The following is a 25,403-nucleotide window of genomic DNA, read 5'->3' as shown; positions in this document are numbered from 1 at the left end:
CTCCGCTGATCATTTCCCAGAACTTGGCAATTCTTCTGCCTGCTCTGCTACGGCAAAATCGTTGAGCGCCCACACATCCTGCCGTCTAACAACTTTTTTTTGCAAAGCTGCAATTATCTACAAAGACGGAGAGGCATTAGATCATAGTCTTCGGCCAGGCTGAACGCAACCGAGCCAAAACCTGGAGAAGGAGAAAGCAAAGGTTTGGGAAAGGTGGGATCCCCGTTCGCTCTTCTGTACACGTTGTAAAAAAAAAAAAACGCACAAGATTTCCAGGATTTTAATCGCTTGGAATTTTTTTCTCAAAAAGCAAGCTTCTTTGAGCACGTTCTCGACTGTTCCACGCCAACTGAATAGTTCTACCGTTCTCCCTTTTAACCGGGAAGGCGAAAAAGCCCATTCCCGCCCACCTCTTCCCTGTCACAGGGAGAACTCCAGTCCAGGTTTTACAGGCAGCCGGGCTCTTTTCGCTCGTTTCATCTATTTCCCTGCTGCAACTCGAAGAGTCACATGCAGTCATAGGACCGGTGGATTATTGCACCATTCGCTTACATGCCCCCGAGTGTAGGCGAGCTGCGGGGTTGGGCTGGCAGCTGCGTGGCTTCTCCAACCGAGCCTCTCGGGGGCTGTCTCCTTTTAGCATGCGAAGAGAGTGAAAAGGGCCCGGTTCGCTGGCCTGGGAAGGAAGGACGATTTTCTCTCTCTCCCGTCCTCGCCGAAGCAGCTGCAGGGGACGGAGGTGCCAAGATGGAAAAGGCTCTTCGCCTTTTCCCGTCGCCTCCCGCTGCTGTGGCTTCTTCTTTCCCCTTCATCAAAGTTGATACCCGGGCACGATCGTTTCAGACTCCCTTGCAAAGGGCCGAGGTGTTTGGTAGTTGAGGGCCTCGAGTCCCCGCGGTTTTTTGGGGAAGGGCGGTTGTTTGGGGCAGGGAACGTACTGTAATCGCTTCTCCCGCAGAGGCCTGTGGAGGAGGGGCCATCCGCTTGCAAGAGCTTCTCCATAGCGAGAGTTGTCCGTAAAATCAAGGTGACGTGACATCATTTCTGGATGAAAGAGCTGAGCCTTGTTTTTGCCCTCCTCCTTCCCGGCCTATTTTTTTTTTTCCAACTTTCCTCCCTTCCATTGCCACTTCAATTGCCATGCAAAGAGAGACCTTCCACCCCGGTTGGGCTGGACTAGGCCTGCATTTTAAATAAATGCAAGCCAGCCTTTCGATCTTTCTCAGCCGACTGAGCGCAGTTTGGGCCCGGAGGTTGCATAGCCTGGTGGATCTCAAATCCGATCAGAGAGGGCTAAGGAAGTGTGTGTGTGGGGGGGGGAGAGAAAGCATTTTAACGGGGATGTGATATAGGATTATAGACTCCTGGAAGAAAATACGCGTTGATTCAAAATATGCGTTTTCTTCAATGACCCCACTTTGAAAGACTCATTTCCCCCCAATAATTAGGTACAAATGGCTGAATGTTAAGCCAAAAGAGAAATACTGTAGAGGACTGACAGAAAAGCGCTTCGTTCTACATCGCCGACGTATCTTCCCAGGCTCTTTCGTACAAGGGCGCCAGCAAGAATACAGTATCCGCATTTAAACCCTCCAGCCCCCGAAACAGATAATAGCAATCTGCCTGCACTAACACGTTTTTTTTTTTAAAAAAGTGCCACCAGCCTCTGTTTTCGAGGGAGTGGGCTTTGGTGAATGGAAATCCATTTGCTCTGAAAAGATAGAGGAAAAATGGTGTATGTGTGTGTGTGGGGGGGGGGCTTGAGTAACTCATTTAAAAACTAATCTTTTTGTAATCAAAAGCATCACCTGGTAGGGCTGCATTTCCTTAGATGGGATAAATGCCGGCTGTCAATCATGCCGGTTTAAATGCTTGTGCAAGTGGTGTGAGGTTAAGATGTCATGGGTTTAAATTTCACACCCAGTCATGATTGTGGATCAATAGCAGGCTAGTCTACCTCACAGGTTTATTGTGATGGTGCAGTTTGTGGATGCTTCTTGAGCATCTGTTTCCGAAGGAAAAGAAATATATAAAGGCAAGATTCAAACAAAATCAAGTGACCAGAAATGGCATCAGTCTGGACTCCTGGGCAAAATAGCTACTGTTGTAGGATAGCTAGTTTTAATTCAAGAGATAATTTTATTGTTATATTAAGTGATATCCAGATTAAAGTTGTCAAAATGAGAAGCTGTGATGAGCAAAGATAACAAAATGTACAAGGTCAACACAACACCTTTATTTTGTGATTATTACAAGCATCACAATATAGGTATTTTTGTTTTTCTTGTTAAGAAAATAACATTACATGACCTTTCTTTTGAAAAGTAAAATACCGGTATTTTTTGAGTTTTTTTCCTTTGGGATTAAATCTCATTGAAATTAGTGACAGTCAAATGCGCAGAAATTGCAGTATTAATAGAATTAGAATTGTTTCTTTTAAGTTACACAGAGGGAGGCAAATATTTTTTTAAATTCATTGGATTTTGCATTGAAATGATTGTCACTGCAAGCCATATTTATTTATGAGGCCATATTTACCCAGAACAAGTCCATTCTCAAAAAAAAATCATTGCATCTTCAAGTAATAATTGGAGTGTGCAGATCTGGATTACTCAAAAGGCACTAACAGAATTATTGCGGAAATAGTTTTTTTTTAATAGACTAAGTGCAAAACTGAAAGAAATTAAACTGGATTTGTTCCTTCCTGGCAGAAAGTATGTTGTCATAATTTTTGGCCACAGTTTTTGCTCTTAAGTAATGAAAGATTTGGCTGATTTATAAAATATTTAGTTCCAGCTCAAAACAAGAAAACACATTTTTTGAGAGCATGCATGTAATAATGCCTCGTGAAAATTAACTAGTTCAATTCTTGGTAAAGAAAAAAGAGTGGATTGGGGAATCCACATCCACGCACAATAATCTTCCACTGTAGCTGGATTTCATACATGTGCATCCACATTGTTTGGAATCAAAATGGCAGAAACCATGTTAAAATGACAATAACCCATGTTTAAACCAAAAATGTTTTTTCTGTTGCCAAAAGAAGTACAACGTGCACCTGCCAGGTGACAGAATAAGATACAGTGATTTTGAGAAAGACTGTCTGGTGAAGATTTCAGCAAGTCTGAAAAATCCCTATTGTCTTTATTCTGTTTCAGGTAACTCTAGTTATTTGACTAGGGGTACTTATGAGGAAGTGTCAAAATATAGGGAGAGAAGCGCTGCTTTAATGCGGGTGCAATTAAGGATGACCAAAGCTGGATGGCTCATGGGCTGGAAATAGCGGAAGGCAAAATCTTGGGACACAAGCAAAAATTAAAAAAAATTACTAGGGCATATTTGTGCTTTGATTAGGTGCATCAGTGAAGCCCCCAGTGACAGCAAACAGAAAAAAAGCCCAATAACCAAAGATAGAAAAGCGCATGGGCCAGTCTATAAGAGGATAGGTGCAGTGCAAGCATAAAATGGAGAGATGAAAAATAGGAATTTTTCTATCCACAAGATAATCAAATCAAGCAGCAGCATCATTACTTGTTTACACCTCCCTCTGTTAAGTCTCTTGTTTGTAAGATATAAACCAGAAGTCAGTGATTTCCCCATTACTCATTTTAGAAAGTCTGAAAACATTTGGGATGAGTGGGTTAACTGGAGTGTAAAATACGGTGGAAATAAATAAAGGGATATGTTTTGGGGCTTAAAATTACTATGCTATCCTTCAAAACTGGGGAAGTTTACAAAATACTAACTTCACAATGGAAACATTTTGCATAATAATAATAGACAATTAAGACACGATAATGACATCAGCCAAAGCAGTTAAATTATCATTAGGCAGTGTATAAATGTAAATTTAATGCATTAAAACAGGGCTTTTCAACCTTTTCACCCATTGTACCACTTTTAGGATATGGCAACATCCGAGTACCACCAGTCACCTAGCAAGGTGTCAAAAACCTGATCCAAAAGAAAAAAGTGATAAAATACAGGTAGTCTTCAACTTACAACAGTTCGCTTAGTGACTGTTCAAAATTGCAATGGCACTGAAAAAAGTGCCTCCCAAGCCACAGCCGAGCAAGACGCTTGCCCAATCAACAGCGCTCTTTCTCCTGTCTGAGTTTCCATTGTTGTGAGCATTTCTGTTGAGGATTGGCAGCGGGGATGGGGTGAGGGTGTTGGTTTTTATTCCCCCCGTCTGCTGGGTGGTTGCAGCAGGTGTTGGTCACTTCACATGACCCAGGACACTGTGACCGTCATAAATATGAATCAGTTGCCAAGCATCTGAATGTAAATCACAAGACCCTGGAGAGATTGCAATATTCCAGCTGATCGGCGCTTCTTCTGGGCTCAGCAGAAGTGCCAGGATCAGTGCTGCTTTCCAGCTTGTTGGTGCTTGTTCAGAGCTCAGCAGAAGCACCAGGATCAGCGCCGATTCATCTCTTGCTCAGGCTTGTGTGGTGCTACCACCAGTTCAGCTCATTCCCCTCCCCCGCTACTTTTCTAGGATGGTTGTATACCACTTGCCAGGTGCCAATGTACCACAGGTGGTGCCCATACCACTGGTTGAAAAGCCCTGCATTAAAAGACCAAGAGAATAAGAATTACTTATTACTGTGCAGTTTGGAAGGCCTTAGAAGGGGGTCTCAAGTAGCCACATGCCACACAGGAAGGTTGCAGAGTAAGCCCTTTGAAGGTAATGTATGAGTAGATATACATAATTAATTGATACTGTATGGGGTTGAGCAAGCATCAGCTTCTGGAGATGCGCCTTCAGGCATGAGCAGAACAACTGCAACACTTTTTTGACCATGCCTAACTTAGATTGCTTTACGGAAGTATGCCATGTTGAACATACAGAACACTGCTGAGAAGTCTAGAAGACTCAATATGGTTTATATTCCCGGGTTTCCTGACAAGTATCTCAGCTGTGCTAACCCTCCCTCTAGTTCAGACATGTCAAAGTTGCGACGTCATGTGACGTTGCGCAACGTATCGGGCAGATTTGGCATTGCCGGCAATGGGGTAGGCGCGCCTTCCGGATGACGCGTCTGGCCTGCGGGCCGGCAGTTTGACACTCCTGCTCTAGTTCATGCTCCTAAGGTGCAAATTCCATAGACTTATTCCACAAATGGCAATTCACCGTTTGCTTTAGTGTGGTAAAACATTCCTCGTGCCCCTTAAGACTCAGAGTTAGGATGGAAAGGGCAGGAGTCTCACCAGCTTTCTTGTTGATTTGGCCATGTTACGTTTGGTTTGCTGGGGGCCACCATTACCATTGTGGCTTGCTGTTACTGTTCTAACACCCACTTCAGCTTAGAAAGTAATGCCCGCCTATGTGTGAAATCATATTTGTACCTAAATCATGGCAAGTTGGACTGATCTAAAGCAAAATATTACTGTGAATTATAAAAGCGAAAATCCTAGTTTCTGATGCCATTGCAGAGATCAAGAACTGTCATTCCTGGTTAAAGGCCTTTGTGTAGCTATTTCATTGGAATGCGTGGCCTTGTCTTCAGCAGTGGGGACATTTCTCAATTGCAGCCCTGATCTCTGCCCCAAAGCCTCTGGGTGGCAGTGCTGACCAATTCTGGCCTTGGGATAAATCAGTGCCTCTGAACAGGGTCAAGCTGCAGTTGTGTAAAGTTATGATAAATTTGCAAATTCAAGCAAATTAGCCCAGCATTTTGAGAGACTTCTAATTCAGAAGGAGCACATTTCTGAACCAGATTCTTTTCTTTCCTGAAATGCCTAGGAAAGAAGAGGGTCATAAAAGTAAACTACGTAAACAAATGCTAATATGGTAAAGGCCTAAAGATATATTTTTGGTTTTTAGGTGAGTGGCAGTATAAAAACATCACGAAACATTCCATCGTGGCCAGCGTTACATTTTATCAGAGTTCTCAGTGATTCTTTCTACCTGCTCAAATTCTGTCTCTTAATCTTTAACAGCGGGGAGACATTCAGATACTGGAGGAATTTGGAAGATATTAAGAGTATCTGATGTTTGATTGAATCAGGATATGTAAGCAGCTTACAGCAATTAGACATGACCTTGTGAAAACTGCCTTTCCCTGCTTGCTGAGTGGAGATATTCCTGGTGGAATGTGCCCATTTTTTCCCCCTGCCATTATTTTCAAGGATGGTTTGTCAGAATAAATAAGTGCATAGAGTATCTGGATGTCTTGTCCAGACATTGCGATACATTGTTGTAGCCAGACAGCCTAGTAGTCTATAAGATTAGGTGGCTTAATATGCCAAACACACATGGGTAAAAAAGAGCCTTGTAGCAAGCTTTAACAGAAGCATGTTTTTACTTTTATTGATTTATGTTTCAACTTCCATTAATCCTTCGTAGCCCAAGGAACTGTATACATTCATTCAGCTGACAGTTTTGAAAATGCCAGCCTTCTAAAGGTTAATTATATTTTTTACATATTTGTTTGGTGTATCATTTATTTTACAGAAGGGAACTATTGTAATAGTTGCATATATTCTGTGTCAAAAAAATAATCAGTGGGCTTTGCATCTCAGACAAGGGGGAAATACTTGGTAGTGTGTATGTTAGAGGCACCCTCCTCCCCCCAGCTCCACCGTAATCAATGGATGAAAGAGCATGGACATGGTGTTCGTGGAGCATCTCACTGTTCCAAAATAAAGCTTTTGATTAGATCTGCTGTTTTGCCTATGGCAGTCTTTGTAGAGCACCATTTCTCTATACATCATTTTAGCATGAGATGGAATAGAGCTGACATCTTTTATTATATCCTATAAAACAGGAATTCTCTTCTAAATAACCTTTTCTCCTGGCTCCTTTCTGTTCTTGCCCTACAGAACAGGTGAAAGGAAAAGGATGCATGGGGGTGAACGGGGGAAAAGCCTGAAGGAACCATTTGCAACTGGAAGGGCCAAAAGAAGCTTTTGGATGGTTGCATTTCATCTTATCGTAACCAAACAACGCAATCTTTTAAGATGAATGGGAAAATGGCGTTGGTCCCTGAGAATAATTTAGAAGTGCTCTGTTGCAGAGGTGCAGAGAGATACGTCCTTGTAGGCACAGGACAAGATAGTAATGGAAGGAGGCAAGTCATTCCTCTTTATTGGAATAACTGAACTATTTTAATTCCAGAAGCCCAAACTGCAAGACTTGGTTATCTATAGGGTTGCAATGGAAGGCAATGGAAGGGGGTGGACTTCTCTGAAGAATCATGATTTCCAGATTCGCATTATTCACTAAAAAGAGCTAGTTTATAGCTCGTCTAGAAGCCAAGCTAAGAGGCGAGAGAGGTAGTCACTATTCTGCCATTTGTCTTGTCAGAGTGGCCAATTTGTGCTTGTTAATGCTCTTAGCCAATGAATCATAAGTCCTGGTAGTAATCGAATAACTGCCAGGAAAAAGAAACCTACTTCTTTCCCCCTTTCCTTTTGAAACGTGGCAGTGGCCCATAAAAAGTGATCCAGAAACCCAGAATTTTGATGTCACAGCAACATGCCTATCCCGATAGAAAAGGAACAAAGAAAGGAGTTTGTAACATTGCTGTTAGAGTTACTACTCCTTTTGGGGTAGAAATCTGGGCTGTAAATCGAATAAATAAATAAATTAATAATAATAATAATAAATCCATCTCAGCAGTTAAATCATTTCAATTTCAAAGAATGTCTTCAATAAGAATGTCTTTGCTTGCTTGCGGGAGGCGATAGTGAAGGAAGTAGCAAGTGAGAATGATCTTCTGGGGGGTTTCCAGTGAATATTCTTCTAAGGGTAGCAAGATTAAGAAGAAATCTTGGGGTCCATGTAGGTTGTCATGACAAAAGTTGAATTTTGTCTGGGATACAGTGGTAGCCAGGGGGCTGTTTTAATGAAGTATCATGTGTTCTATATAACCAACCTAATAAATAATATGGATAGAATTCTGGATCAGCTGAAGAAGTATTTATGTATGGGATCACAAGGCAATTCTGTACTATTATGTAGGGCATTACATCGTTATAAAGTTCTGTTCTGAAAATACAAAACATAATTGGTACATCAATTTCTCTGTAAAATACGGCCTAAGTAGAATGGATGTCTGTTGCCATAAATAATATACTTGTTCCATAAGCCAGTTAAACAACAATTTTATATCATTTTGTATAAACTCGACACAACCCTTAGAGCTTCAGGAATAAACATTCAGTGTGCAGTTTAAAAATCAGGTGATTTTTGTTAAATAATGAAAAAGTCAGTGATTAATCTTGTTAATAATGTTTTTATTTAATTACACTTTATTGTTTCTATAGTCATCTTTTGGCTCTTCTGGAAGGAAGAATATGTAGAAATAGAGTAGAAAATAATAACTATGCTCCAATAATGACCTGCCGTGTCATTATTATTTCTTTATTGATAACAAAGTATTACATTTTCTTGTTCCATACACATTTTTTATATCATCACCTCAAAGTGGTGAACAGGTGACGAGATAGCTTTGTGAGAATTTAGTTACTTTCACCTATTTGTTAGTTTCACATAGAGCTTTTGTACCAGGAACTCAAGGTGATATATACAGTACATTAAATTCCGTTTCCCAATTTTTCCCCCACCAAACACTAAGGCAGAGATCCCCAATCCTTGCAGCTTGGTGGGTTGGCTGGGGGGCAGAGGGGAACTGGGCTGTGTGAGTGGCATGCTGGCGCGCATGTGCATGCACAGCTCAACTCATGCGAGGGGCGGGCCGGCACACATGCACATGCACCTAAACTGTAAGTTGAGCTGCACATGCATGCATGTGTGCCGGCCCGCTGCTCACATGAGTTGTGTGCCATGGCCTGGGGGTTGGGGACCTTTGCTGTAAGGCAGGCATGGCAAACTTGCAATGTCACATGACACTGCGCAATGTATCGGGCCGGTTTTGCCATTGCCAGCAATGGGGTGGGCACGGCTTCCACGTGACGCATCCGGCAGTTTGACACCTCTGCTATAAGGTATGTCGAGGCTGAGAGAGCATGATCAGGTAGGAAAGCTATCATGCAACTATAGAATTCCTTTGTTAAAATAAAATGGATTTGTTAATTCATTTGCTTTTACTTCAGCTTCATCAGGCCTTGTCCTACCCCTATGAGTATTTCCAGCAGTTTTTTCATTTGAGGTCACAAATCCATTTATTCCTGCTAGAGATAAACAATTTTTAGCTTCTCTTCTTATGTATGTATTTTTAAATCTCACAATATTTATATGTTGTCCTAATTAAACTGGACTCCTTGAACAATATCAATTCAGCTGGCCTTGACAAAGAAACCATCAGCATCTGATTATGGGATTACATCCGATTGTTGTAGGATTATAATATTAAGAATTGTCTGTTTGTAGACTTTTTGCATGAAGCAGAAAAAATAAACATGATTTATGGGTTTGATAATTAGACAGGATAGATTATATAAAAAAATGAAGTTCTGTTGTAACCATAAGGCAAGAGGTAAATTTATAATTGTATTTACAACTGCTGTAAAGAAAATTAAAAGCTACTTCATTGTATTTTCTTTCTTTGTTTCTGCACTTTTAGCAATTCCTTTTTTTCTTACTCTATTAGTCTCTATTAGTTTTTTATTTTATTTCTTAAAAATTTTAAGGAATTATATTTTTTAAAAATGACCCTAGGATATTTTTGATTTCATCTTCTCTCCTCTCTTGTTCCTAGTGTGCCATGTTTGCATTAGTTTGTCATTGTACGTTTCAGATTATTTGTTAACCCACTTTTTTCCAGCCCCCCTCCAAAGGTAAAAATGCTAACAATTAAAAAAATACTCTGGGTTGCCCTCAGAATGGAAAGGAACAGGCCATTTCAGCTCTCTGGCTTTCCTTAAAGGCCTTCTTCCAATTCAATACTTTATCTAGCTGTTTGCTGCTTTCATCCCACCACAACTCTATGGGCATCGCCAGATTAGAGCTGTATAGCTTCTTACAGCATCATTCAGCCTTTGCAATGGTGATCCATCACGAGGGAAGACAGGCTCTCTATTGCCACAGTAATGACTGGGTGACACCATAAATCCCTGGTGTGGAAACAGCCATTAGAAAATATGGTGCCCTATTGACTTTCTCCCTCCTGAATTCAGTGTCCTTTAATTACTCTTTTTGCCAGCTCTCAATTATACATCTGAATTCTGCAAAACCTATGGCCAGTATAAACGCACTATATATCTACTGTATTCTATGCTTTCATGTATGTTTGTATATAAGTGTTTGGTTGGGGGTTGAGCTGTAGGATAAAACGAATGGCCTTGCAGAGAGGCAACGGTCAACCCCTTATCAAAGGCTACATCTCTGCTAATCTGAAAAGCAAGACACAAAAGAGAAATTTCCTTTTATTTCTGTACCAACTGAGCTCCATTGTATTTCCATCCTTGGCTGTGTCAGCAGCGATAGCCTTCCCCCCCCCCCTTTCCAGCATTGATTGTTGACTTTCCCGACATCGTATCACAACCCATTAGTGCTGAAAACTGACAAGCCCAGCTATAGCAACGAAATGGCAACTTCGAAAGAAAATGTATGATGGACAGACTTAGGAAAGCATTAGGATGAAAAGTTCCTGGTTTTTTTTTTTAACAACTTAACTCTCAATGGTGAAAGCAAGATAATGCTCTGCTTTTTAAATAGGAAGTGAGGTTTTATGTATATTTGACTTAACTATTTTAGTACAATCCCTGTGTCTTACACCCCTCCCCACCCCCACCTCTCTGCCCTTGTCCAGAATGTATACTTTGACCAAGGGGTTGTATTGAAATGGTTCATTGAGAGGCTCTTGTAAGGTGGCTTAAGAATATACTTTGCTATCCTGCCATGTCCCATCCCCTTCTTCACATATTTCAGATAAATTAGTAGCTTTGAGATGCCTCAGAAGGTCTGTCTTTTCTTTGTTGCTTTTTTTGCTTTGTTTCTGATTCTTTTTTTCTAATATTTAACGGAGTTAAATAATGACATATTTACCTATTACCTACCTATTTACCTATTATAGACAATAATAATGGACCTTCCTAGCAATTGTACTGTTGGAGACAGTACAATTCCAAAAGGCCTTGCACATTCTGAGATATAGGTCTTGAACAAGGGCAGGCAGCTTGTCAAAAGCTTAGTGTCAAAATCCCTCACCCAATGTACACTGTAATGGCTGCATGCAATCTTTGCTGTAGAAAAAGCCGAGAAATGTTGCAAGGAAACAAATGGAGCCTCTTAGGAAGCTCCCAATTGCTGTTAGTTACAAATGTTTATGGGACAGGAACAGCAAGAAAAGAAATCACACAAAGGATGGAAACATCTGAAATAGAGAATGTCTTATCTTCATTGCTAAACCAGGTGGGTTTAAGACTGCCAGAATTATCCTCACCATGGGCGTTCCTTCCTTCTGCTCTCATGTATAAAAATTCTGACTGGCTTTATCCAAACAGAAACAGTTGGCCCCTGTTTAATTCTTCTTTTATACTGCTTTGTATGTCCAAACCTACCCCAAGCTCTGATACTAAAATACATTGGTTGAGATAAAAGGCTCCGTCTATGTATGTCTGGATTGGGATGGAAGATGAACCATAATAATGTAGATGTTCAAAGAACATTACATTTTGACAAGTTTTCATTTTAGTTTATTTCTTTGGAAGAGGGAAGGGGGAGAAACATATGCTTTTATGTAGGGAGGAGATGAAAAATCAGGCATCACTTTGCTTAAAAGCTGAATGAGAAGAACAGGATCTATAGAATTCCATTTTAGTTATCTTTTGCAGCTTGATATTGCAACAGTCATTTTAAAAACCTCCAACCAATGCAACAGTCATTTTAAAAACCTCCAATACAGCAGCCCACGTGCTAGTGGGTGAGAGCCATTGGTGTTGTGGGGTCTGCCTGAATTTATAGACTTCTGAGTACAACTGTGTTAGAGAATTTTAATTTCTCTATTGGTGAAAAAATAAATCAGAAGCTCTCACAGTTGACTGCATTTAGCTGATTCAAATAAATTTCTTTATATTTATATCAAAATATTTACAATACCATACATTCTTCTTTACAGCAACATAGCACAAATGAAGACTTCTTACAGAGAGATACAGAGACAAACCTGAGACTGAAAATTCAGCTCCTAACTCAATACCTTTTTTGCACAGACTCAGTAGCACTTTCTTCACATTGGCTGACTGAGTTACCACATGACTTCCTGCCCATGAATATTCCAACAAACTGCAAAAACCATAGTACAAATGTACACGCCACAGAGAGCCTATAAAGCTTCTCTGTGGCTTGGTGCCCATCACCTTGAAGTCGTCCTATTTGTGCAGTGCACCCATCCTGAGTTGGGATATTGAGGATTCTTTCCTTTCAAGCAATGTAGGAGAGAGAATGTTATATTTTAGTGGGGAAATCTAGAGTGCATACCCATTTTGCCTTTTAGAAATGTATTAAACAGCTGTTCAGAAGGTCCTTTAATTAAGGTGTTATTAACCGGAAGCCTAACATCTTAATAAGATGGAGTGAATCACCCAATAGCTTTCATGGTTTAATATATTCATTATGTTTTGATGTTATAGTTTTTAATAACTTGTGTCTACAGGTCCTTTTGAGTGACGTATTAAATACCGAATAAATAAATACTGAATCTATCCAGCTGGCAAAGCAATCAGTGGCTTACTCTATGGAGCACTTGTAATACTTTTTCCTCATGCAAATGGCAATGTCTGATTTTTGCCAATTCTATTGAATATCATTGGTAGAATTCTGGTACTGTCGTATTTGAGATAGTTTAAGAAAGTCCCCTGGTTTTTCAGGAGTGGGAGAGATTACACTGGCAGGGAAGAAATGAGAAGATCTGGTCTGTGAGCAGATCACCATTTATGATTCTTTAAGGTTCCTGGCTCTTCCTGCTTTTGAAACTGACTTACTGTTTTGGATCTCCCATAAATGTCATAAGTATTCCAGAAAGAACAGAAGCACTCTGTAGTAAGTGGTAGAAAATACTTTCTTTTAAATTCCTAATTGTTCTGGAATTCGAATGTTGTATTTTAATTTCCATGGCCTACCTAACATTGTCCACCTGGTTTTCCATCAACCTTGCCTCTTTCCTGGTTGGGTTCGGCATGTACTACTGAGGAGGCATAATTCCTTTCCCCCGCCACTAAACATTTTAAGATGGGGTTGCATTGGTCCCAGAGATTCTTTTGACAAAATGATTTGGCAGTTTGGTCATTGTTCACTGATTATATGGAGAGCAAGAGAAGCTTCGGCTCTTTAAACTACTTGACTCTTGAATTAATTTAAGAAATGGGTTTGAGATAATACAAGCAATGATCTCTGGAAGCTTTTCAAAAGAACCTGGTAGTGTGTTGCATTTTCCAAATGAAGAGAAGCAGATGTAGCCACATTCTTTCCAGCTGAGAATTCTGAATTCCAAAGAGGCAAAGAAAAATGGAGACGGGTATACATAGTAGTCCACTCAGTTAACTCTCCAGTCACCCTCTCTTTGTCCTCTTTACCAGTTCCTCCAACACAACTGCCCTCAAAGCCTCCTGGAGAAGGAAACGGCAGAAATATTTGTCACTGCATGAGAAAGCAAGAAATGGAGTCCCATAATGTCACTGCTATCCAGAAGAGGGAAGGCCAATGAGAATCAGATTACACAACTCTTGCAGAAATTCAATGTAAGCCTCATTTTTCTTTTAAGTATTCCAGTGAGGAAAGTTAACCCCTGAGAAGGAAATATTAAAAGGGAAGAAAAATATATTTTTCCTCAAAACGATTTTTAAAAGCAGAAACCAAATCTCTCTGCCCCCAAATCTCTTTGTCTCCAGCAGGAGCTAGCCTTATACAAATGCAGAAGTGAAACTATCAGGAAAGCTGGAGCCAGAAGACAAAGACCTAAAATCTGCATACCTCACCCAAACTCTTAAGAGTCATTAGCCCAGCCCCAGGGAAGCAGGATATGACTTTTGGGATATAATAGGACTAAACCACAGATATTAAGGCCTAGAAAAGCACTCAGACTCAATTCAAAGTTCATGCCACAGGAACAGGAAACTATTCCAAACAAAGGCTTTCAGAGGGTATAAAAACCTACTGCCCATGTGCTCAGGTCCTTCTTTCCTCTGGTCTTTCCTGAAGAACCATCTTTCTGTTCAATAAACTGTAACCATCTTCCCAAAGCAGTCGCCATGTTGCTTATTTATTCCCGACTTGGATGAACCAGGATGAAGACTTTACTTCCGACACCAGCCTACCAGAGAACTTGAAAGGAGGACTAGTTTTCTTTCTTTAGCCCAAGTCTCTGCAAAGTGGAAGAGAACCCCCTTTCCAAGTGCTCTGCATTTGCTAAAGGATCGTCTGAAATGAAGCGGTGGTTTCAAGCAGCAAAGAAACATTTCTGCACTAAGAAAGAGCAGAAATGCCAAGATTTTTTTTTTTTTGTTAGATGGCTCAAAATAGTTTAGGTGGTTTGAATTCTTGACTTGAGTGATGGTGATGATTCCACTTGCTGCTCCTGGGCCAGTTCTCCCTGATTGTCTTTCTCTTACTGTTCTTCCTTTCCTTAATACTCTGGGTCAGGATAGAAGACTCTGCCTCTCCACAAGTCCCCTACAAAGCATTCACATTGATTTGGCAGCTCAGAGGGGAAGAAACAGCCGGCTGCCTTCCCCTGCTGTTTCTTTTCCATACACTGCAAAACAAAGGGAGTCTTTGGAGGCTGCCTGGACCCTTGTTGCCAAGAGGGTAGGGACACGTGCATGTGGTGGCAAGTTGGCAACTGGAATTGTTGATGCCTGGGTCTTGGAAAAAGCAACTAGGAGCTCCTGGCTGCTTTCCCAGTTTATTATTTAAGCTGATTCTGGAGGGGAGGGGATGTCCTTTCAGCACTGGGAGGAAGGGGAGCAAGACAGCCCTTTTATGTTTTCAATAACTGTGGCCATGGGCATTGGAAATAGATTTAGATTAAGCCTAATGGGCTTTGGCTCTATGTGTATACAGTATGCGATGCAAACAGTTCTGCCTCCATCCTTTTACTTGGTTCTGTTGCTACAGCAAACTTCTTGAGGAAAAAAAGGACGTGTATTTTTTTCTATTATATTTTTATCCTGCCTTTGCTTCCAAGAGCTCATTTACCAGCAATTGACACTAAAAGCACCTTTTAAATAACCAGAATCTTAATCCAACACAAGCAACCGGCTAGATTTTTGAATTCAGAGTGCATTTGTCAGGAATTCAAGTTGTTATTATCTTAAATATCAATATGAAGTTACAGCCTCATGGGTCTAAATGACATCAAAATTTTAGAAATGAATTTAGACAGGTAAAATCGATCACAAACACCTGTAAAGTTCTCATTAAACAATTTTCATAAAAAGCCAATTCATCTGTCCATAAGTCTTTATAGAATAATGTTTCATCTTTAGTTTTCTACACTACCAATATCAAAAGCTCAACCCCATGCAAATTAACTTGTACTCCTGTATATGTACCATGCTCATCAGTCAATATAATTTCTTGCTGAAGTTCAGGGTTTATAAACAAAACAACTGCATTTCCCCGCTTTTTGTTTCTGCTGTCTTCATCCAAAGTTTTGTAAGGCAGATATTTTATATCCTTTTGCTAATAATATGTCTTTTTGTAAGCAAATTATATCCTGCTTTAATTTTTTTCAAATAATGATTTATTCCATTTATATTCCATGGTGTGCATTTGTAATCCATAATTAGGCTAAAAATTTAGAAAGTCAATATCTATAATACTTAATTACTATCATCCCTTTCATTTTCCTGTTGCATCCATAAAGGCTTTTGTGTAGATTCATCTGCATCTCCATTTGTATTGTCAAAAAAATATCAGTCAAAACTTCTTCTGTTTGAAAGTAACAACAATTCCTTCTGTTTTGTCCTGCTGAAATTAAATCCTTTTCTGTTCATCAGCTAGAAAGAAGTTTCCTGTTCTCTTGTACAATATTCTAATCAGAATTTATTTAAGCACAACTACATCTGTATAATCAATTTTCAATCTTGTTTTAAAATGCTGCTGAAGAACTTGGTCTCTTGTTTTCTTCCTGACAAAGTACACCAGGACATTGCTTAAAACTTTGCTTAATTTTGTAGATTTTGTATTTATTCTATAAAGTTTGTCAATTTCTGCCTTTGTATCCACTTCATTGCAATAAAAAAAATTGGTAGTTTTAATTATCTTCTCTAATGTCTTCACCAAAATGGAGCCCCACTGAATTTTAAGCAACATTCCTTTTCTCACCACTGCAATAATGTCAGATTATCTAAATCTTTTTTATCTATTTAAAACTTCTTTCCTTCTTTTGAAAATTTGTACTTTGTTATTAATTTGTTTTACATCTCCAGTCACTTGTTCTACAGAGATTTTTTATTTTCTTATTTTTTTCTTTCATCTCCTATTTCAGTTTTACAAGTCTTTAATTCTCTCTTCAAAACAGTGTTTCTCAACCTTGACAATTTTAAGGCATGTGGACTTCAACTCCCAGAATTCCACAGCCAGCAATGCTGGCTGTGGAATTCTGGGGGTTGAAGTCCACATGCCTTAAAATTGTCAAGGTTGAGAAACACTGCTTCAAAACCTTTCAGTTCAGTATTAAGTATTCAGACAACTTTTTATCTAATTTCCCAAATGTTTTCTAAAACAATTCTGGTGTAATTCCTCTTTCTGCAGGTTGCTCTGACAATCTTCTTCCTCCCTCCTCTGGTTTTTGCTCTTTTCTGGTAGTGGCCATTCTATTATTATAACCCAAAAGTGAAAGTGTCTCAATTAAAAGAGGAAAAGTAACAGGCAGAATTTCTATTCTTTCTATTTTGTCCATAACCATATAACTTTATCCATATACTTTCATCTCAAATGCAATCAAATGGTAGTAATAGTCATGATTGCAATCTGGCACCTATTAGGTATGTTTTGTAAAATCTGCCAATTATCTACACTCTTTAATGCTAAACACATAGCATTTCCATGAAGGTCAAGTCTGCTTGTCTGCTTAAAACCAAAATTTTCCTCTCAGTCTTTAACTCCATACAGATGGGCAAGCCTAACTCAATTGGGAGGGTGTAGTGATTAAAGCACCAAACTAGAAACCAGGAGACCATGAGTTATAGTCTTGCCTTCTGCACAAAGCCAACTGGCCAATCACTCTCTCAGCTCTAGGAAGCAGGCAGTGGCAAACCACTTACAAAAGACTTTGCCAAGAAACTTGCAGGGCTTCTCTAGGCAGTCACACCAAGAGTCAACATTGACTTGCAAGCATTCACATCCCCAACAAAAATCCTTCAGTTTTCTATTGTATAACTAAATGGTGACCTAAAACAATCATTCCTTAAATGCCAGTTTAATATTAGGTAGCTGGGCCAAAGGAAAAAATTGAAGCCCAGTGGCAAGAAAGAATCCCCATTTGCAAGGATGAAAAGGGCTGTGCATGTGTCCCTAGAGATCATGATGTTTAAAGCCAATTTTACTCCACAGTAATGTATTACTCTGGCATGTAGTGCTAATCAACACATATCTCAGCACAAGAAAGTCCCTACCAAGGTCAATTGGACTTATTGCTTAGTAAATTTAGAATAACAACACAAAGTTTGCTTTGCTTTGTTTTAATTTTAATCTTGCTCTTCTGCTCTATCACAATCAAGGGTATATAATTTCTTTTGTGTACAAGTCCTGAAACTATACTTCATTTAACTAGATGTTCTGCTAGTTGTGGTTAAAGAATGTCAAAGAGCAGGATTTAACAAGTCAAACCAAGGAAAGGAAGTAAAACTCAAGAGATACATATGCAGGTCCTTTCAGACTCCAGTAGAGGTCAGATACCTACACGAAAGCTAATTTATCGCAGCATGATAGATTGTAACAGTTCATTTAGAGTTCCATTATATAAATCACTTAAATATGTATTTACATAACATTCCTATTAATTACCACAAAATCTGTAATGATTCTGTCTGAGCTGTTCCAGTTTATCTTGCAAATTTTTATTTAAGCAATTCAGTAGTATGTAATATTTAATCAATGCATTATAACTACCCATTTATCATGCCAAAGTTAAGAGTAAACAGCAACATTTGGACTGGATAGAACTTAATGGATTTGCCAAATACTACATCAATAATACAGGTGTTATTCTCTCTCTCTCTCTCTCTGTATGTGTGTGCACACACAGTTTATATATGCTATTTCACATTAAAGTTTTAAAACAACATGATGAAAAAGATTAGATTTTTGCAGTTTTGAGAAAGCCCTCAGTTTCTTAGTCAGGTTCTTATCTTTTAAACTATATATTCTATACATGGTGAATCCTCGCCCTTTTTCTCTGTGTTAGTGTCGATAAAGTTTCCACTGGGCTATTTTATTGCATATCAGATAGCTATGGCTAACTAAACTCTGGAGCAAAAAGAAAAAAGTTCATAACCAGAAATCAAGTCAGTCAGAGCACAGGAAAGTGCATATTGTATAGAAGGAGGAGAAAAACATGTCATCTTGTTCTACAGTTTAATGTTTTTTGGTGGATTCAGTTCTATCATAAACATTTTGGGATTAATAACTATACTATTAAGTCAAGGTGCTAGTTTCTCTGAAAGGAGAGAAAAACACAGGAAACATCCAGGAAAGTGAGAAATAAATACGTCTACTCCGCTTCAGGATATTATGATCCTGGTGTTCGATCATTCATAAGAAGAAAAAATGACCGCAGGTTTAATGATGTAATGTATTGGGAACAGGACATTTTGTGATCATCCTCAATTTTGCTTGTACCCAAAACATATAATTTACTGTGTTAAGTGAATATTTCTAGTTTTGTCTTTTGTGAGTACTATATCAGTGCAAAAAAATCTTGCTTTTCTTTTTTTTAATAGAGGCTTTAAATATTCACCTAAGCACTTCTAACTCCTAAATATAATTAGTAGTCACTTAAGCAAAAATTTATGGCTTAATAACAATTTATTTAGGATTAAGGAACTATAAAAAATACCACCACAGAAAAAAAAAACCTCCCTTAAAAAAGGAGAGAGAGAGGGAGAGGGAGAGAGGGAGAGGGAGAGGGAGGGAGAGAGAGAGAGAGAGAGAGAGAGAGAGAGAGAGAGAGAACACACTATATTTTATAGTGGTTAAGGCCCTAGGTTAGAAACTGGGAGACCATGACTTCTAGTTCCACCTTAGGCTCTCTCAGCCCCTAAGAAAGAGGCAAGAGCAAACCACTTACGAAACCTTGCCCCCCCAAAATTGCAGGGACTAATAGAGGCAGTTGCCTGGAGTAAACACAACTTGAATCCCCCTTCCCTGCACAAAAATAGCTGTGTAAAAGTCCTAATTATTGCAAGCAACTATTTATATATAGCAACTGTTTGATTGGCTACTGCAGTTATTTATTTGAGGTGAATACTATTAATCATTGCTATGGCTATTTTATAATTGCTTTAATCCAATTCACTCCCATTTTTCTTCATAAGGTTTTTTTTTACTCATTCTGATTTTATTCATTGTTATGATTGTCATTTTTCCTTGTTTGCATAACTATAAGAACTTGGTTCAGGCAGGCAGTCTAAATACGTTTAAATATATAAACCAAGGGCTGCAGTAGCAGCAGAAAGAACAAAACCAGCTAATATTTGAGTTTACAACCCAACACAAATTGAGTGCCCTTAGACCCATTAATTTTGATGATACTAACAATATTATTGTTAAAATATTAATGACACCTAACAGCATTTGTAATCAAATGGAAGTGACACTGAGTTCATTTATACTTACTATCATGTAAGTACAGTGCTTTTTTTGTTAAAAAAAAAAAAAGGTGCCGGAACTCACATACACCATACAACCCGCCTGGCCTACCCTACAAGGTTCCATCCAAAACTCCGTTCTGGGCATTCTATGACAAAAAAAGCCCTGTGTAAGTGTGCAAAAGGTTGCAGTCTTTCCTACACTCTGTACTGTATAAGATAATTTGCTCAGTTTGCAAATTTCGCAATTCATTTTAAATTCAATTTTCTTTCCTCCCTCATTGTCTTTTCCAGCTGCAGACAAAACCCATTCAGGGCAGCGTAGACAATATTCTTGCTCCCAAAAGGAAACTGCAGCTCAACATGCTTCAGTATGAAGCACCCAATAGCTGAATGCAGAGAACAGAAGTCAAATAGTCCTAATTCTCTTAATTCAGGGGTTTTGATATCTAATTATATAGCATTCCCGATCCAGCCCACAGATGGCATGATTCATGAACAGTTCCCCTTCTCGTCTTTCAAAGAAGAAGAAAAATTGATGTCCTCCCTCCCACCTCCAGCCTATGAATTTGTCTAGGTGCATCAGTTTACATATAGAATAGAATCATAGACACATCAGAAGTTTTCTAGTCCAATCCTTGCCCAAGGCAGGGGGCCTTATACCATCCCAGACAAATGGTTGTCCAATCTTTTCTCAAAAATGTCCAGTGATGGAGCACCTCAATTCCAGGAGTCAAGCTATTCCATTGATTGATTGTTTTCACTTTCAGGAAATTTCTCCTTAGTTCCAGGTTGGATCGCTGACAAGCTTCCACCTATTGTTTCTTGCTCTGGAAAAATCCCCTTTTCTCTGTTACAGCCCCTCAAGTACAGGGAGATAGCTATCATATCACCCCTAAAACTTCTCTTCATTAAGCTGGATATACCTAGTTCCCTTAACCTTTCATTGTATGATTTTGCTTCCAGACTCCTTATCATTTTTGTGATTTTTCTCTGCACTCTTTTTAGCACCTTAGCATCTTTTTTGTATCTTGGCCACCAGATATGGATGCAGTATTCCAATTGTGGCATTACCAATGCACTATAAAGCGGTGCTATCACTGCTCATGATTTTGATGCTATCTCTCTATTGATGAGTCTAGGACTGCATTGGCCTTTCTGACAGCTACAACCCATTGCTGGCTCATACTCAAGTGTTGGTTCACTAGGACACCTCAATCTCTCTCACATTTAGTATTGCTGAGCCAGGTACCACTTATTCTGTACCTCTACCTAAGTGCAGAATCTTACTTTTCTCACCACTAAACTGTATCTTATTGGCTATGGCTCAATGCTCAAGTCTGTCAAGATTCTTCTGAATCTTGAATCTATTTTCCAAAATGTTAGCAATTTCCCCCAGCTTGGTGTCATCTACAAATTTGATGAACTCCTCTTCTATCCCTCATCAAGATTATTTATGAAGATGTTGAAGAGTACTGGGCCCAAGACAGAATGTTGAAGTATTCTACTACATGCTTCCCTCCATGTAGATGTAGACGACACACTGAGTGCAGTTGGTCAGCCAATTGAAAATCCATCTGATGATGGTACTATCTATCCCACATTTTTCTATCTTACCAAGAAGTAAGCTGTGGTCTACTTTGCCAAACGTCTTACTGAACTCAAAGTATACTATATCCATAACATTTTCCTTATGCAGTAATTTAGTCACTTTATCAAAAAAAAGACAATAACGTTTATTTGGCATGATCTGTTCTTAACAAACCCATGCTGTCTTTTAGTAATCTCCTTGTTCATTTCTAGGTGTTCACAAATCTGTTGCTTGATTATCTTTTCCAGGATTTTCCTGGCTATTGATGTCAAGCTGATTGGTCTGATTGGCCTATGGTTTCCTGCATCCGCCTTTCCCCCCTTTTGGAAGATTGGAACCACATCAGCTCTTTTCCAGTCCTCTGGCAGTTCCTCTGTGCTCCAGGAGCCCTGAAAGATTTTGTCCAGTGGTTCTGAGATCTCATCTGGCAGCTCTTTCAGAACCCTGGAATATAAACATCTGGTTCCGGCGATTTGAACTCATCTAGAATGGGTATGTGTTCTTTTACCAATTTCTTGCCTAATTTAATCTGTATTCCTGCTCTGTCTCTCATGGTGCTGCACTTGGTAGGTTGGATTATTTTTTTCCCCCTTTTTTTGAAGGCAGATGCAAAAAAGGAATTAAGTAATTCTGCTTTCTCCCTGCTGCCTGTTTTCTTCTTGCCATTATCTCCCATTAATGGACCAACCATTTCCTTGACTTTCTTCCTTTTTCCTTGCATATTGAAAAAAAAAAAACTTGTTGGGAGCATTTGTTACAAGTCTTAAATCATTCTGATTCTTAGCTTTCCTGACTCTGTTCTTGCAGAGTCGAGCTATTTATTGGTTTTCTGTTCTTTCCATTTTTTTTACTTGTCCTTTTTGTCCCTCAGTTTTTCAGAAGAGTTTTTTGTGCAACCATTTATTTAGCATGAGAGATGGTTGAAAGGGAAGATTGATTTTTGACACTATTAACAAATGTGGAAAAAAAAATCTGAAAAGTCTTCTGTTCACCATGGTGGCATATTAGAAAGCCTGATCAAGTTTATTATCCCAGCATGAGTTGCCAACTAGAACATTTCTGTGGCACCACCATTACCTTTGAGTGCTTTTCCTAAGCTAAATAAAAACATGAACTAGGAGGCTGAGTGAAATGTGATCTGTGAGTCAGAATACATGACAGCAATCTCTCCAATGAAAAAATGTATACCCACCAGCAGGATAAATAGGACTTTTGATGTTGTGTCACGGGAGAAAAACATTAAGCTGTTTTTTTTTTTCAGAAAAGATAAGAAACCAGTTTTATAGATTATCACCATGTCAGTAGTGTTGTGTGATGAAATTATTTTGTTTAATTTTATTTTTATTTAGAAAATTTATTTGCCATCCATCTTGTCTCCAACAACTCTGGAATGCTACGGAGCAGCAGAAACACAGAAAGAGTAGGTCTTGATGATTTAAGTGTTGAAGCCTTATTCAGAAATGAGCTCCGAATAAGTGTGTGTTACCTTATCTTTATTCCCTAGTTTGTTTTGCACTGGCCTCCAATAAACCATCCTATTTGTATCTATTTAGAAAAATATCTATTGCATTGTCAAGGAGAGATACAAGTTTGCATTTTTAATGTTTAATTGACAGATTTGCACCTGTTAAAAAAGGTATTGGATCTTCTTTTTTGCAAATGAGTCAAATATTATTAGACAATGGCAAATTTATATGCAAACTCTAAGTCCGTCAAGAACTTAAGACAGTTATTCACTTTCTATGTCTACCGCTGCACTGGGGTAGTTAGATGCTTTATGCTAAAAAATTCTTTCATGTACGATTCTTTTCCTGGAGAGCTTAAGGGAAATTAATCACATCTAAATCATCCCAGAAAATATATAAAGCCAGTGATCTTAATGCTGCCTTCTTTAAAAAAAAAATCTACTACTGTCACTTGATAATCTTGTGTTACCTATGCACCTTAAGGCTTATAAGAGAAAAATGAAGGAAGAAATTGCCCCTTTGAGAGCTGTTCATAAATGATCTTAGGCTGTCTTTCAGAACATTAGTCTCACTCTTTGTGAACTACACTTGACACATTGTAAGGTCTAGAGATTTTCTCCATCTCAGACTATTCTACATGGTTATTTGCCAGTAATTTGTATTTAGGAGATAGACTTTGAAAAAAGAATAGTCAATTTTACTCTGGGAGAACTGTATAGAGGGATCTAATCTTCCTACCTTTTTCAATCAGCCAAAGAGTTCTTATTCAGGAAAAAAAATGATTCTACTAATATCAGCAGAACTACTTAACTTTGAGTAAAGATCTCAGGATGAGAGTGTTCTCATCAAGTAAAATGTTCATCAGTTCCATTTGCCAAGCAGAAATGAATACATTTGTCCATGAGATTTGGGAACATTGTTATTGTTGTTGTTGTTAATTGCGAAGTCGTGTCCGACCCGTCGCGACCCCATGGACAATGTTCCTCCAGGTCTTCCTGTCCTCTACCATCTTCTGGAGTCCATTTGGGAACATAATAGTGTCATTTCAGCCTGGTGGGATGCAGATTAGTAAGCAGTGGGTCACAGATATCAGAAATGACAAATTCAAAAGGCTTTTTATCACTTTTCATGAAAAATAGAAAAGTTTTATTTTTTTTAAAAAAGGAAACCAGCAGTGTTTGTTTTGTTTTATCATGGAAAGTGATTATGTGTTAGATCTAGCAAAGCCTTCCTTCAAAGGCCAAGTGATGCTGCTCAGCTGGCTGAATGGTTAAGTAGTTATTTTCCATTCTGAATAGGGGGAGCCCCCCACAGTAAGAAACTTGAGCGGATCTGTATTCAACCTACTTCTGTTGGCAGAATAAATCTTCAAATAAAAACCCATGCTCATTTATTTTTCACATGTCATAGTGTACAAGTTCTGGCTAGTATACATGGTCTAAGAGTGGTTTGTGTTGAAATCTGAACATCAATGTATGATGAATGCAGATATGTTTTATCCTGTTTATATCAGAATAAACATGCATTACAAGGAGTAATGAGATGATCCTGCACTTTCTGAAAACACAAACTCTGGGTAGAGATCCCACATAAGGATGGTAGAAGCAAGAACAGGCTGATCATTGGCTGAGAAATGGGGAAGGGTTCAGCCTTGATCTCCTGTCCTATAGGTGCTCTGTGAATGATCCCATACTTAGGCTACTGCCCCCCTGCCATGTGCACAGAGATTATGTAGCACAGAGGTTATGTAGTATTTTCACTACCGTCATCCATTTTGCTGGATAAAGGGATGCCTTGACCTGAGATCTTACCTTAACACCAGATTGGGAAACAGGTGAGGATCTTATATCTTGAACACTTACTTGCCAGTAAACTGGGCATAACAGTAGCAATAATGGTAGTACTACTACAGTGGTGGTGAACCTATGGCACGTGTGCCAGAGACGGCACTCGGAGCCCTCTCTGTGGGCATGCGCGCCATGCCCCAGAGATGGCAACTGTCTTCTTCAACCAGCTGCCCGCTAACTTGCCAAGGTCCCATGCGCATGCTGGCCTTTGTGTGCGGGGGCCGATGGTGTCAGGCAGCAGCCCCCTGGCCCCTGCCTCGCCTAGCCCTGTGACATGGCACTCCCGCCCTGCCTCACCTCACCCCGTAGAACCAGCCTCCTGTCCACCGCCCCACCCGCCAGAGACCCCTGGATCTTCCCCAACCCTGCCCAGCCTCCACAGGTGTCCCTCCCCAGGAGCAACATTGAGTTGGCCATGCCCACCCTGGCCACGCCCACCCATCTGCCATGACCACCGTAGCCACACCCACCCAGCACCTGACAATACATAAGTGGGTTTTGGGTTGAAGTTTAGGCACTCGGTCTCTGAAAGATTCGCTATCACTGTACTACTACTACTAATGACAATTAGCAACACTTCCTATTGCCTGTAAATTTAAGGCACAATTTCCAAGAAAAACTTCCGCTCCCTTTAAAAGAGGAATTTGAAACAAAAGCATAACCATATTTTTTTAAAAAAAACAACAATGTATTAAAAATGATAATCAAAGAAAGCTTTTTAACTGTCTTCTGTTTTCTGTGCTACATCTGAACATAATGTCAAGGTTCCTTTTTTAT

The 25,403-nt window shown here is 39.3% G+C and overlaps 1 long non-coding RNA gene across 1 annotated transcript; it reads left to right on the top strand.

Moving 5' to 3' along the window:
- On the top strand, positions 1-22,734 carry LOC120314833. Its single transcript, XR_005558537.1, has 3 exons — positions 1-213; positions 21,562-21,805; positions 22,663-22,734. It is a non-coding gene; the product is annotated as an uncharacterized LOC120314833 (long non-coding RNA).
- Positions 22,735-25,403: the final 2,669 nt, after the last annotated feature.

This window comes from Crotalus tigris, unplaced genomic scaffold (assembly GCF_016545835.1).
Source record: "Crotalus tigris isolate CLP2741 ecotype Arizona unplaced genomic scaffold, ASM1654583v1 scf7180000019007.31208882:3723066, whole genome shotgun sequence".
Classification (NCBI taxonomy): Eukaryota; Metazoa; Chordata; class Lepidosauria; order Squamata; family Viperidae; genus Crotalus; species Crotalus tigris.
This window is presented reverse-complemented; position numbering and strand designations above follow the sequence as displayed.